This window comes from Rhinolophus ferrumequinum, chromosome 4 (genome assembly GCF_004115265.2).
Source record: "Rhinolophus ferrumequinum isolate MPI-CBG mRhiFer1 chromosome 4, mRhiFer1_v1.p, whole genome shotgun sequence".
In the NCBI taxonomy this organism is placed as follows: Eukaryota; Metazoa; Chordata; class Mammalia; order Chiroptera; family Rhinolophidae; genus Rhinolophus; species Rhinolophus ferrumequinum.
The window spans coordinates 85,627,655-85,641,478 of record NC_046287.1 but is presented as its reverse complement, the minus strand read 5'-3'; the positions used below and the strand labels follow the sequence as shown (position 1 = coordinate 85,641,478).

Here is a 13,824-nt window from a genome sequence, read left to right as displayed (position 1 = left end):
ATACAAAGGACTATATAATACCTTATGATTCCATTTATATGAAATTCTGGAAATGCAAAAGTATAGTGATAGAAAGCAAGACCAGGGGTTCTTAGAAGCTAGGAAGTTGGAAGAGGAATTGAATGCAAAGGAGCCTAAGGAAATTTTTAGGGTGATGAAAATATTCTATATATAATGACTGTGATTATGTGATTGTAGTCAAAACTCATCAAATTGCATATCTAAAAACTGGTAATATTTATTGTATGTAACTTATACCTAAATAAATAAAGGAATTCCAAAGAGGGAAGAAAGGAAGGAAGGAAGAAAATTGCTATTTAGTGTCCAAATGAGTTTTTGGACAAGTTTTCTTTTTTTTTGTTGGGGAAGGGGAACAGGACTTTATTAGGGAACAGTGTGTACTTCCAGGACTTTTTTCCAATTCAAATTGTTGTCCTTTCAATCTTAGTTGTGGAGGGCGCAGCTCAGCTCCAGGTCCAGTTGCCGTTGCTAGTTGCAGGGGGCGCAGCCCACCATCCCTTGCGGGAGTCAAACTGGCAACCTTGTGGTCGAGAAAACGTACTCCAACCAACTGAGCCATTTGGGAGCTCAGCGGCAGCTCAGCTCAAGGTACCATGTTCAATTTCAGTTGCAGGAGGCGCTGCCCACCATCCCTTGCGGGACTCGAGGATTTGAACTGGCAACCTTGTGGTTGAGAGCCCACTGGCCCATGTGGGAATAGAACCGGCAGCCTTTGGAGTCAGGAGCATGGAGCTCCAACCGCCTGAGCCACTGGGCCGGCTCTGGACACATTTTCTTAATATGTCAAAGTATTCATCTATCCCTAAGAATTCATTTTTTTAATTAGGGATTTTGAATTATTAGTAAAAAAAATGTCTTTTTACTATTCTTTGATGATCATTTGATTTTTTTCTTTTTTGATCTATTAATTAGTTAAATTTTGATAACAGATTTCCTAATGTTGAATTGTTTTTGCACTCCTTGAATAAACTCCACTTGGATTACCATTCTTTTAATAGTCTGTTTGTTTGTTTTTGCAAATATTTTATATAATATTTTACATTCGTATTTATGTGTGACCCTTTTCTAGATACTCTGTTATAGTATTTTTGTTGGGTTTTTGGAATCAGTTTTTCTGGCTTTGTCAAAAGAATTTGGATACTTTCTTTGTGCTCTGCAAAAGTTTTCATGGTACAATAATTATTTTTTCTCTCAAGGTTTAAAATAATTCACTTGTGAAATTGGTCCTGACGTGTTTTTTTGTTAGTTTGTTTTTGATTTTTTGTAACTCTTTGATAACATTCAATTTTAGATTTTAAAATATATTTTCTTAGGTTAATTTGAAAGTTCATATTCTCCAAATATCCATTTCAGTCAAGTTTTCATATTCATTTGCACAGGGCTTTGCAAAATGTCTCTTATGGGAACCACAAACGGAACCCTACACCATTTTCCCCACATGTAGTGGGAAGCTCAGATCATAGAGCCCACCCACTTATATTTTTATTATCTCTCTTCTCTTTAAGAATTTGACTGATGGACAGTCTTAATCTTGATCACTGCATCTTGAGGAAAAGAGGGTCTTTATCTTGTTTCTACTGGCTTCTCAGCTTCCCCTCTCCATTGCACTCACCTGCAGAAACTGCTCCCAAGTTAGGGATCTGAGGACTGACCCATGGGAATCCTGACAGCCCTGCCTATTGGATTTCAACATCTTCCTGCTTTCAATTAAATGCTGTGATAGTGAATTTTCTGTCAACTTGGCTCGGCCACAGAGTACCCAAATAGTTGGTCAGATGTTATTCTGGGATTAACACCCAAAGTTAGTAGACTCATGATATTAACTGAAAAATTTGAAATACAGATGAGAAAAGTCAGAAATAGACCAGAATATGCACAGGATTTCAGAACATGATAAAGGTGGCAATTTAATTAACTGGACAAAAGATGGTTTCTGTTTATTGGTAAGAGTCTTGGCTTTCTCATAATGCCTGTGCTGCAGACCACTGATTACGTGACTGGAGGAGACAATGGAACCCTGGGGACAGAGAAGGTGACTGCCCTCCACCCTTCTGCCCGCATGGGCAGGCAGTTATGGGACTCGAAAGCCTGGGACTTGGGTGAGGCAAGTGGCCTCCCTTGCACGGTTTGGCCTCACTCTCCTTGCCCTAATCCTGGCCTGTTGGGTCCCACCGTTATTTAAAATGGATAATTTGTTCATCATGGATTTTTTAAATTAATATTTATTTTTTAAAAAATATTGCTTTAAAATATCATTTATCATTATCACTGAGTCTTTTGGCACCCCTTTAAATTTTGCATCTGAGGGGAGTGCCTCACTCCCCTCACCCTAATCCCAGCCCTGCCCAACATGAGAGTAACCAGCTGCTTGTCTTGCCAGCAGCATTGGAAAGAAGTTGAAATGCCTAGAACAGTGCCTGAAACACAATACGTGCTCAATAAATGTTTTAAAAATATTTGTTGAATGAGTGAGTAGGTTGAGGACTGAGACGCCTGTCTTGAAGTGATTCAGAAGCGAAGTTCTCAACTTACTGACCTAACTGCCTCTGTTCCCCTGGGAAAAAAACCACCTGTCAATCCATTCCATGTGAGATCCTAATAGGCTGCCCTGCATAGGTGTTGGGGAATCCCACCTACACTGATAAATAAACACAAAAGTGATCATAAGCCACTTACAGGAATAGTAGTGTGTGGAAAGGGAAACATTCCCCCTTCTCTCCTCTGGTTCTTTTGGCCTGTTAAATAATCAAATCAAAATGAGACACAATGACAAATGAAAATCTAATTTCAGGCACGGGAATCCCACATACATGAGAGGTTCAGAGGCCGTAAGGGAAATTGAGGTATATACGACATTCTGAGCTAGAGATGAGGTACGGCACGGCACGTTGGGTTTCAGCTCATTGCAGGAACAGCACATGTTCAGTAATGAGTGGTTTGCCCTGCCATATAGGTAGGTCTAAAAGGTTATCTCTTATTATGGGCAAGGCTTCAAAATTCAAATTCCACTAGATAGTTAAGGGCGGGATGGCAAAAGTTTCTCTTGAGCCCACAAGTTTCTCTTGGGCTGGATGCTTTTAGCCCCAAATAATCCATATACCATACCACAGGGGCACATCTTGGGGTGACTCGTTCTGAACCCTATTAACCTAAAAATAAAAGGCTTTTCAAAGTGAAAGGCAACACGCATCTCTTTGAGATCACTAAGAATATCTATCTGGTATGCACTGATTCAGGCAGAAGCCCAAATGGTATTCCGAGCAGGAGACAAAGGCAACAAGTATGGGAAAGGGAAAAGGAACAATTATGTCAATAGAAGGAAGGCATTTCTATTGGTGCAGGTAACATAACATAGTGATGTTAATTCTAAATAATGCTTTTAATTTTTAGTCTGATAGTCATCAGTTCAGTAGTCATAATATCTGTTTTCTTGTTATCCTTGCAAACGGTGTTTTGGGACACAACGTATCTTTAGGCCTAGTCCAAAACTAATTTTGCCCTGTTTTAACATTCCAAAAATTTGAGGCATAAGATGTCCAAGGCACTTCCTCTGGCATGGCAGCTCTGGCTCCATTTTAAAGTGGCTGTGTTTATGTTATTGTTAACAATCCATACAATTGCTTAAAGGAGAAGGAACAGAGGAATTAGAATAGGAGGCTACTGCAGAGTGCAGAACTCAGGGATGTAATAAAAGAAAACTTCATTAAAAATATATAATGATAACTCTCAGTAGATAGAATACTCACTCAAGTGTTTCTGGAACTTAAAAATATTCTAGCACTTAAGAAAATTCCTCATTTAAAAATTCAGTAGGAGAATTGGAAAAGTTAATGGTCACTGTTTTTTGTGTTTTTTTTTCTTTTTTTTTGCCTTCCCCGGGGCCCCAGGCGCAGACACCACCCAGCTTCCCTCCTTCCCAGCCGGCGGGGCCCTTTCCGGGCTGGGGAACAGCAACCCCAGCTGCGGCGGCAGGAAGCGAAGCCCTTGTTGATGCTGTTCCACCGCGCGCCTCCCCGCCCTCCGGCGGCCACCCCCGCTCTTCCCCGCTTGGGGGCGCCCCCTCCGTGCCTGTGCATTGGCCCGCCAGCGGCGGGGGCGGTGGCGGTGACCGTCAGTTTTCGCTGAGGAGAAGCATGAAACGGACTGGTTGGCTCTCCCCAGTCCCTTTCCCCGCCCTGACCCCCTCCTGGCTCTCTGGGATTTAGTCCCTGTGGAGTATCCCCTCCACCCCGCCGCCGTTTCCTCGGTCCTCGGATGGGTGGAAGTTACTGCCCTCGAGGAGGCAGCGGCAGCCGCCCTCGCCTCGCCGCCCCCGATTCGGTGCCCGTGGGCCCGGAGAGAAGGTGCCGCCGCCACCGCCGCTCCCCCCAACCCGCTGCCCTCGGGCCGGGCTGGGTCGAGCTGCGATGCCCTCGGACTTCATCTCATTGCTCAGCGCGGACCTAGACCTGAAATCGCCCAAGTCCCTGTACTCGCGAGGTGCGTCGGGCTGGGGGCTGGGGCGTGGGAGCGGGGAGGCCGGGCCCCGGGCGAGTCAGAGGGGTCCCCGTCGTGGGGGACTGACGAGCCCTGGCTGGGATGGCGTGTCCTGGGGGGTGAGGAGAGGCCGACGGGGGAGAGGCCGATGGGGTTGGGTGATGGTGGAAGGGGCCGGGGAGGAGTGGCGGCCCCTCCCCCGCGGAGGGGGGGGGAGGGAAGGGAAAATGCCGTCGTCGCCCCCCGGGTCTCTGCAGGACCAGTCGCTCTGAGCGTGTCTCCGCCTGTCTGGCCTAATGGTCACTGCTCCAAACACAAATTCAGCCCCCAAATATATACAAATTTAAACCAGACACTAACCAGACACTAATCATGTTTCTTTTCCTTGGTTTTGTGCATCTAGGTTAATATACTTTTGAAATGCCTCTTTTTCAGACCCCTCCTTCAAAGGTGTTAGGTCAGCTATGGGCATGGTCAAAGGGGCCAGGAGCCAAGTCATACCCTTCTGCCAAGTCAGACTCCTCCTCGCATGACAGAAACTGGGGCCCCTGGCATTTCCCTGAAGAGGCAGCGGACCTTTGGTGCGATAAACAACTCTGGATGCAGCCACTCGCGCCCGATCTGCACTGGGGGACCTGCCCAACTGCCACCTCACTCAGCCAACCCCCACCCCAAAAAATCACAGATATGCCTCCCTCGCTCTGCCCTGGGCGTGACTTCACCGGCCCTGTCTGTGGACCGGTGAACCTCGCCTGGGAGCACAGAATAAAGCACTCACCTTTCTTAACCCGCCTGACTCTCTTAGCCTCATTATCTCCTGGCAAGCCTTACGTTTGGTGCTGAAACCCAGGAGGAGCAGCCCCCCCCCCTTACTGGTGCGCTGGGCCGCCCTCCTCTCCTCCCTTGCAACTCAGGACCTATTGACCTTCCACCCAATTTTGGCTGTGTGAGAGGTAAGTCCCGCCCCAGGTCTGTCTCCAGCGATCATCCACCAACGTCTCCGTCTGTAAATTCGCGGCCACGTCGGAGATTGTCTTCCGTTCTGTCCTAGACCCAGGACAGCTGCGGAGACATCCCAGTTGTTCCTCGGGTCCTCTGCCCGTCCCTAGCCTAGACCTGGGACGCTGGTCTTTGGTCTTGACTATTGATCCCTGAGAACAGACATGGGAAACCAAAATTCTAAACCTGACCCTCAGATCATATCTCAATATAATAAAGGCCATTTATGATAAACCCACAGCTAACATCATACTCAGTGGGGAAAAGCTAAAACCATTCCCCCTAAGATCAGGAACAAGGCCAGGTTGCCCACTTTCTCCACTTCTATTCAACATAGTGCTGGAAGTTCTAGCCACAGCAATCAGACAAGAAAAAGAAATAAAAGGCATCCAAATTGGTAAGGAGGAAGTAAAATTATCATTATATGCAGATGATATGACACTATATATAGAGAACCCTAAAGACTCCACCAAGAAACTATTAGAGCTGATAGATGAGTTTAATAAAGTAGCAGGATACAAAATTAATATTCAGAAATCAGTTGCATTTGTATATGCCAACAATAAAACACCAGAAGAAGAAATTGAAAAAGCAATCCCATTTATAATTGCTCCAAAGACTATAAAATACCTGGGAATAAATTTAACCAAAGAAGTAAAAGATCTGTACTCAGAAAATTATAAGACACTGAAGAAAGAAATGAAGGAAGATACAAATAGATGGAAACACATACCATGTTCATGGATAGGAAGAATTAATATAGTTAAAATGTCCATACTGCCTAAGGCAATATACATATTCAATGCAATTCCTATCAAACTACCAATGACGTTTTTCACAGAAATAGATCATATAATCCTAAAATTTATATGGGACCATAAAAGACCCCGGACAGCCTCAGCAATCTTGAGAAATAAGGACAAAGTGGGAGGTATAACAATACCTGACTTCAAATTATACTACAAGGCTACAGTAATCAAAACAGCATGGTACTGGCATAAAAACAGACACATAGATCAATGGAACAGAATAGAGAGTCCAGAAGTAAATCCATGCCTTTGTGGCCATTTAATCTACGACAATGGAAGCAAGAATGTACGGTGGGGTAAAGACAGTCTATTCAATAAATGGTGCTGGGCAACCTGGACAGACACATGCACAAAAATGAAGCTGGACCACCTCCTTACACCATATACAAAAATAAATTCAAAATGGCTTAAAGACTTAAATGTAAGATCTGAAACCATAAAATACCTAGAAGAAAATATAGGAAGAAACTTCACAGACATTAGTCGGAGTAAGATTTTTACTGATATATCCCCTCGCTCAAGGGAAGTAAAAGAAAAAAATAAACGTGGAATTACATCAAACCAAAAAGTTTTTTCACAGCAAAGGAAACCATCAATAAAACAAAAAGGGATCCTACTGAATAGGAAAAGATATTTGCCAATGATATATCTGATAAGGGGTTAATATCACAAATTTATAAAAAACAACTCAACTCCCAAAAAACAAACAACCCAATTAAAAAATGGGCAGAGGACATGAAGAGACATTTTTCTAAAAAGGACATACAGATGGCAAACAGACATATGAAGAAATGCTCAACCTCACTAACCATCAGAGAAATGCAAATAAAAACCACAATGAGATACCACCTCACCCTGGTCAAAATGGCTATCATCAACAAATCAACAAACAAGTGCTGGCGCGGATGTGGAGAAAAGGGAACGCTTGTGCACTGTTGGTGGGATTGCAGATTGGTGCAGCCACTATGGAAAACAGTATGGAGGTATCTCAAAAATCTGAAAATGGAACTACCCTATGATCCAGTAATTCCACTTCTAGGTATCTATCCGGAGAAATCCAAAACTCCAAAAATCTTTATAAACCTGACCCTCAGACACAACTCGGGTGTCTCCTCCTCAATTTTAAAAAATTGGGCCTTGATCAGGATCTTTACCCTCGGCGCCTGATCTTTTATTGTACTGTTGCTTGGCCCCAATATGATTTGGACAACAGGTCAAAGTGGCCTGTAACCGGGACTTTCGATTTCAATATTCTCACCGACCTCGATAATTTCTGCCGACGAACCGGGAAGTGGTCTGAAGTCCCCTATGTTCAGGCTTTCTGGGACCTGCGCTCCCGTCCCTCCCTCTATTCCACCTGTTCCACAATCCAAATCCTCATAGCCTGCGAAACCCACTGTCTCTATCGCTCCTCCTCTCCCCTCTCCTCTCTCCGAGCCTCCCTAAAACCTGTCTTGCCCCCCTTCCTGTCCTCCGCCATACCCAGGGCCCCCAACACCTCCACCCCCCACTCCTCCTGCATTACCCTTACCTCCCTCTCCTACTCCATCCCCACCTCCTTCCCCGCTCGGGTCGCCTGTCAGTAGCCATACCCGTTCTCATGATCCTCCTCCTATTACCTCTGAGTCCCCTCTTGTCTGCCCTCTCCAAGAAGTTGCAGGGACTGAAGGGGTGGTCCGAGTCCATGTCCCCTTCTCCCTCACCGACCTGTCACAAATCGAAAAGCGCTTAGGGTCCTTCTCCTCAAGCCCTACTGCCTTCACCAAAGAATTCCGATATCTAACCCAGGCATATGATCTTACCTGGCATGATATACACATCATCTGCTCCTCTACCCTAACCGCAGATGAGAGAGAGTCTTTGAGGCAGCCACCCATTTCATTATGCAGTCAGCCCCTGACACCCGAAAGAAATTAAAAATGGCAGAAGATGGCCCTCAGACCCCAGTCCGAGATCTACTGAATATGGCCTTTAAAGTCTTTAATGTTTGTAAGGAGCTGGCAGAGTGGGCCCAAGAAGCGCGCCTGCGACAGAAAGTAAATTTACAAACCCAAGCCTTGGTAGCAGCCCTGCAGCCGACCCCTGTGTGCAACCCCAGGGGACCAGCGCACAGTGGGGGTTCGCGGGGGGGGGGCACGAACACCACCAGGAGCTTGCTTCAAATGTGGAAAAGATGTTCACTGGGCGAGGCAATGCCCCCAGCCTCGGGCCCCCACGAGACCCTGCCCAGTGTGCGGTCAGAGCGGTCACTGGAAAAGTGACTGCCCCTGGAAGAATGATGGACTGTCGGCGCCTCAACACAGAGGGACCATTCTTCCAGGGAACGACCTGCCGCTGGCCCTGCTGGGATTGGCCGAAGACTGATGGTGCCCAGACTCGATGACCCCCATCACCCTCACCGAGCCCAGGGTAACGCTCCAGGTAGCGGGTAAATCAATCTCCTTCCTGGTTGACATGGGGGCTACCTCCTCTGTCTTGCCCTCCTTTTCGGGCCCCCTTCCCCTTCCACAATCTCGGTCATGGGTATTGACCGCAAACCCACCTGCCCGCTAGCCACTGTACCCCTTCCTTGTCTCCTAGAAGGCAAGTCCTTAACCCACTCATTCCTAGTTCTCCCTTCATGCCTAGTCCCCCTCTTAGGCCAAGACCTCCTTACCAAGGTTGGGGCCACGCTGCAGTTTCCCCACGGCCCCTCGACTTCCCTACTCCTTACTCCCCTCCCCTTCTCCCCACAGAAATCCTGACCCCCCTCTCCCTCCATCTTTAGTCGCCCCGGCAGTCTGGGACACCTCTACTCCTATAGTAGCAAGACATCAAGTCCCTGTAAAAGTTACTCTTAAAGACCCAACTTCCTAACCCTCTCATCCTCAGTTCCCCATCTCTCTTACACATGGCCAAGGGCTCAAGCCCCTCATTACCCGGCTACTTAGTCAAGGACTCCTCATACCCATTAACTCCCCCTGCAACACCCCAATCCTCCCAGTCAGGAAACCAGATGGGACCTATAGGCTAGTTCAAGACCTCCGACTAATCAATGAGGCCGGCATTCCTATCCACCCAGTGGTTCCAAACCCCTACACCCTCCTTTCGCGTGTCCCGCCTGGTACCACCCACTTCACGGTGTTAGAGCTCAAGGGCGCCTTCTTCATCATCCCTCTCGATTCAGACTCCTACCACCTTTTTGCCTTTTCCTGGGAAGACCCTGACACGCAGACTTCCCAACTATTGGCCTGGACAGTTTTGCCTCAAGGCTTTAGAGACAGCCCTCACCTATTTGGCCAGGCCCTAGCAAAAGACCTTCTGCAACGCCCCCTTTTATTGGCTGTACCTTTAACACAGTTCGCTCCTAGTGACAACTCAGGACAGTGCCCTTCCTCCATCGCCAAGATACCATTATACCTTGCCCCACTTAACCTCACCTTACCCATATGCTACGGTGGTTCTAACCAGTCCTTATGCAATACAACCCGACCACTCTCGTCCACTCTTCAGGCTCCCTCTGGCACATTCTTCTGGTGCAACAAGACGCTCACCAAGTGTATAAATGCCTCTTCCCCCACCCCCTGCATTCCGACCACCATAGCCCCCCAACTAATGCTCTACACCCAGGCTGAATTCACAGAACTGCAGCCTCACTATGAGAAAACTTCCACTGCTGTTCAAAAGAGGGCTGCTTTCCTACCTCTTATCCCAGGGGTCTCCCTCGCCTCCCTCGCCTCCTTCTTTGTAGCTGCCGGTTTAGGCGCTGATGCTCTGGGGCACAGCATCCACTTTGCCCAGGACTTGGAGACACGCCTACAGGTTGCCATAGAGGCTTTCTTAACCTCCATCGCATCGCTCCAGCGACAACTAACCTCTGTAGCCCAAGTTGCCTTGCAGAACCGACGACCTCTGGACCTGCTAACCGCTGAGAAAGGAGGAACCTGCCTCTTCCTCCAGGAAGAATGCTGTTACTACATCAACGAGTCCGGATTGGTCGAGGAAAACGTGCAGACCCTGAATAAGTTACAAGAGGAGCTCCGGCGCTGGAGAGGGTCTACCAACCCTCCCTCAGATTGGTGGCAATCCCCCCTGACTACGTGGGTAATGCCACTAATAGGCCTACTCGTCCTAATCAGTCTCCTGCTTCTAATGGCCCCCTGTTTTTTAAAATTTCTACACAACCGCCCCCACGAGATGTCCAGAGTTACAGTGAACCAGCTTCTACTCCACCCACACTCCCGGCTGCCCACGAGCCCTCGCGTCACGGACCAGGCCTAGTACCCCTCTCCGCCCCGTTATCAGCAGGAAGCGGTAAGATTGACCTCGCCGCCCCCTTATAACCAAAAAGGCCGGAATGTTAGGTCAGCTACGGGCATGGTCAAAGCGGCCAGGAGCCACGTCATACCCCTCTGCCAAGTCAGACCCCTCCTCGCATGATGGAAACTGGGGCCCCTGGCGTTTCCCCGAAGAGGCAGCGGACCTTTGGTGCGATAAACAACTCTGGATGCAGCCACTCGCACCCGATCTGTGCTGGGGGACCTGCCCAACTGCCACCTCACTCAGCCAAACCCCACCCCAAAAATCGCATATATGCCTCCCTGGCTCTGCCCTGGGCGTGACTTCACCGGTCCCGTCTGCGGACCGGTGAACCTCGCCTGGGAGCGCAGAATAAAGCACTCACCTTTCTCAACCCGCCTGACTCTCTTAGCTTCATTGTCTCTCCGCAAGCCTTACAAAAGGCATGACCACCCTCAAAAGAGCACATAATTTTATTAATTATCCTATAATCAAGTCACAGACATTTTACCGCCTTCTTTCTCTCAAGTTCATGTAATCTTCCTTATGTTCCCTCCTTAATTTCAAATGTGTAAATGAAGCTGTCACTCTGGGAAGCATTTTTCCCAGTCTATTGAGATCTTTCTTGCTTCCAGGTATGTTCTCTGTTGGCCTCAAATAACCTCTTGTACTTTTTCCCTACAGGTTTGGATGTTCTTCTGTACATCTTTCTACCAACAGACTTAGACCTCTCCTGTCCAACAGAACTGCACAACTTAGAGAACTCATTTACATAAACAGGACCTAATTGGTAACCTGGGCGGGAACTTTCACTATAAAAGATGGCCTCCCCTTTGTCTCGGTGGAACATACTTTAAGTTGCTGCCTGAATCTGTGTCTCCTGAGAGCTGCCAATACTTTTTATTCTTTATTACAGTCTAAAATTAATTTTGTTTTACATTCCCTAGTGCCCTTATACCTTTTTTCTATCTCTTTCCCAGCCAGGCTTCCTCTTCTGAGAAAACTGAAACAATTCAGAGATTTTTTTGCAGATTTACAGCACAAAATCTAGCTACTTCTCAGGATCTGCACCACCATGCTCAGGTCTCCTCTGATATTAGAAATAGCTCTGATCCTCTCTTGTGCCTTCTCTCTCACTTAAGGATATCACTCAAGCAAGTCTCTCTCTCTCCCATACCTTATCAACTATTTTTTTACCTTCAGTCACTGCTTTTTGCATTCAAATGTATTATTTCTTCCACCTTAAAAACAAATAAACAAACAAAAACAAACTAAACTCCCTCTTAATCTCACTTCCCCTTCCTTTTAACAACCCATTTCTTTGCAGCAAAACTCCTTAGAGTTGTCTATCTTTCCTGCCTACAATTCATCTCCTCGTTCTTCTTTTAAAACCACTCCATTAAGACTCTTGCTTACTCCATACCATTGGACCTACTCCTGTCAAGGGACCCACTCTTGTGAAGGCTGCCAATAACTCCACAGAGTAAAAGCAGTCATCAATCCCCATAGCACTTGGCCATCAGCAGAATTGTATACAGTCCACCTTTTCTTCTCCCTGATATAGTCTCCTCACTTTTGGGACATTACACTCTGCTGGTTGTCTTCCTATCTCACTAGCTTGTTAAAGATCAAAACCATAGGCCCATAATGGCATCACTTGTGCTAAAAGCCCATGATACCAAACCTAGATTTAATGCCTGATCTATTTGCAATTTCAACCTCTCCCAGAAAAATAATCAACCAGTATGGAACTTTCTCTTCAAGCACCAGTAAGGTAATCCCTCACATAGGCCCTCTCCATCCCCCATAGAAAGAAGAGGCAATCTACATAATGAAACCCCTTCAACCCTTCCCCCAAAGAAGTCCGAACCCCAAAATGATCTTGCCCCCTTTTTTTTAAACCTAATAGCTCCCTTACCTTTCCCTTCTTCCTACAAAATCCTTCCCTTTCGTACAACCCCTTGCAGCACCCTCTTAGTTGCTAGATGGGATGCTGCCCGATTCATGAATTAATAAAGCCATTTCTATCTTTAAATTTACTCAGTAGAATTTTGTTTTTTAACAAGCTCCTTCCCCATCTGCTTTTCTGTGCCTCTTCTCCTGACCTGTGTTAATTTGGTCTAAATTAATATTCTTATGCTTTTAAGTGGAGGCTGTTCAACCTCACAGCCATTCTGAAGGACAATAATTTTCTGTTGATTAAAAGGTATTGAGAAATAGCCTCATAAGCAAATGAAAAAAGAAAAAGAAAACAAGAATAAAGTAACTATAAAGTAGCAAAAACTAATAACTTGGTCTGGGAAAAGACCCATTTGCTGGTGACATTGCACTGGTTAAATAAGACTTCAGTAGGTGGCAGGCACTCTAAAATGTGTTCAAACTCTTTAAAGCAGTAATTCTATTTTGGGAAGACACTCTAAAATAATCCTAGAGAAAAAAAGTATCAGTTGTAGAAGTATAAACATAGGTGTTCCATTTATAATGCAAAATATATAAATAAAATGAAAGGGGCAGTGGAAGAGGCCCAGGCGGTAGGAGTAGCTGCTGTGGACCTGTTTGAGGGGACCAATCCACGGGTAAATTTTGAAATGTCTAAACTCATGAGGTCTGTGTAAATATAGGAAATGCCTTAATGGGGGGGTGGGGGAGGAAGGAGCACAAAATAGTACTTACATACTGCCTGTATTACTGGCCAGAAAGAGTTCCATCACTGCCGCTAGCAGAGCCAAACACCAAACACTGAGAAGTGCAGTGGAGAAAAATTGGCTATTTTATTATGAATGGCGCCACCCAGGAGAACCGAAAGCTAATGCTTAAAAGCCGGGACTCCTGTATGGTTTACAGACAAGACAAGGGGTTTTAGAGAGCAAAATCACAAGTCATTATGAGTAAGGGTTTTGGGGTCATGGGTCTTGCTGATTGGTCTAGAGTGAGGTAAGAGCAGTAAATCATTTCAGGTGTTGAGGTCAACTTCGGTGTCTTTCAGTCTGGCTTCATGAGTGTGGCCCCGGGGTCTTTCTGTTTTAGGTCTCAAGAACTGAAACACAACTTAGGCCATGATGGTGTCTTTAGCGTAACTGAAACTCATACTTTGTGACCCTTAGTCAAGGCATGGCCATTTTTTCCGGCTGCTTCAGGGGATTAATGGCTACTAAAGCTTATAGAGCTGTTGTAAAGACACTGGAAAGTGCTGGGGCTACATATTAAATCAAAATCCCACATTAAATCAGGACCCTCTGTT

General features: G+C 46.2%; 1 long non-coding RNA gene across 1 annotated transcript; it reads left to right on the top strand.

The window, feature by feature from the left end:
• Nucleotides 1-4,135: 4,135 nt before the first annotated feature.
• LOC117021541 (uncharacterized) lies at nt 4,136-5,281 on the top strand. The gene is made up of 2 exons (XR_004422879.1): nt 4,136-4,500; nt 4,933-5,281. It is a non-coding gene; the product is annotated as an uncharacterized LOC117021541 (long non-coding RNA).
• The last annotated feature ends 8,543 nt before the right edge of the window (nt 5,282-13,824 follow it).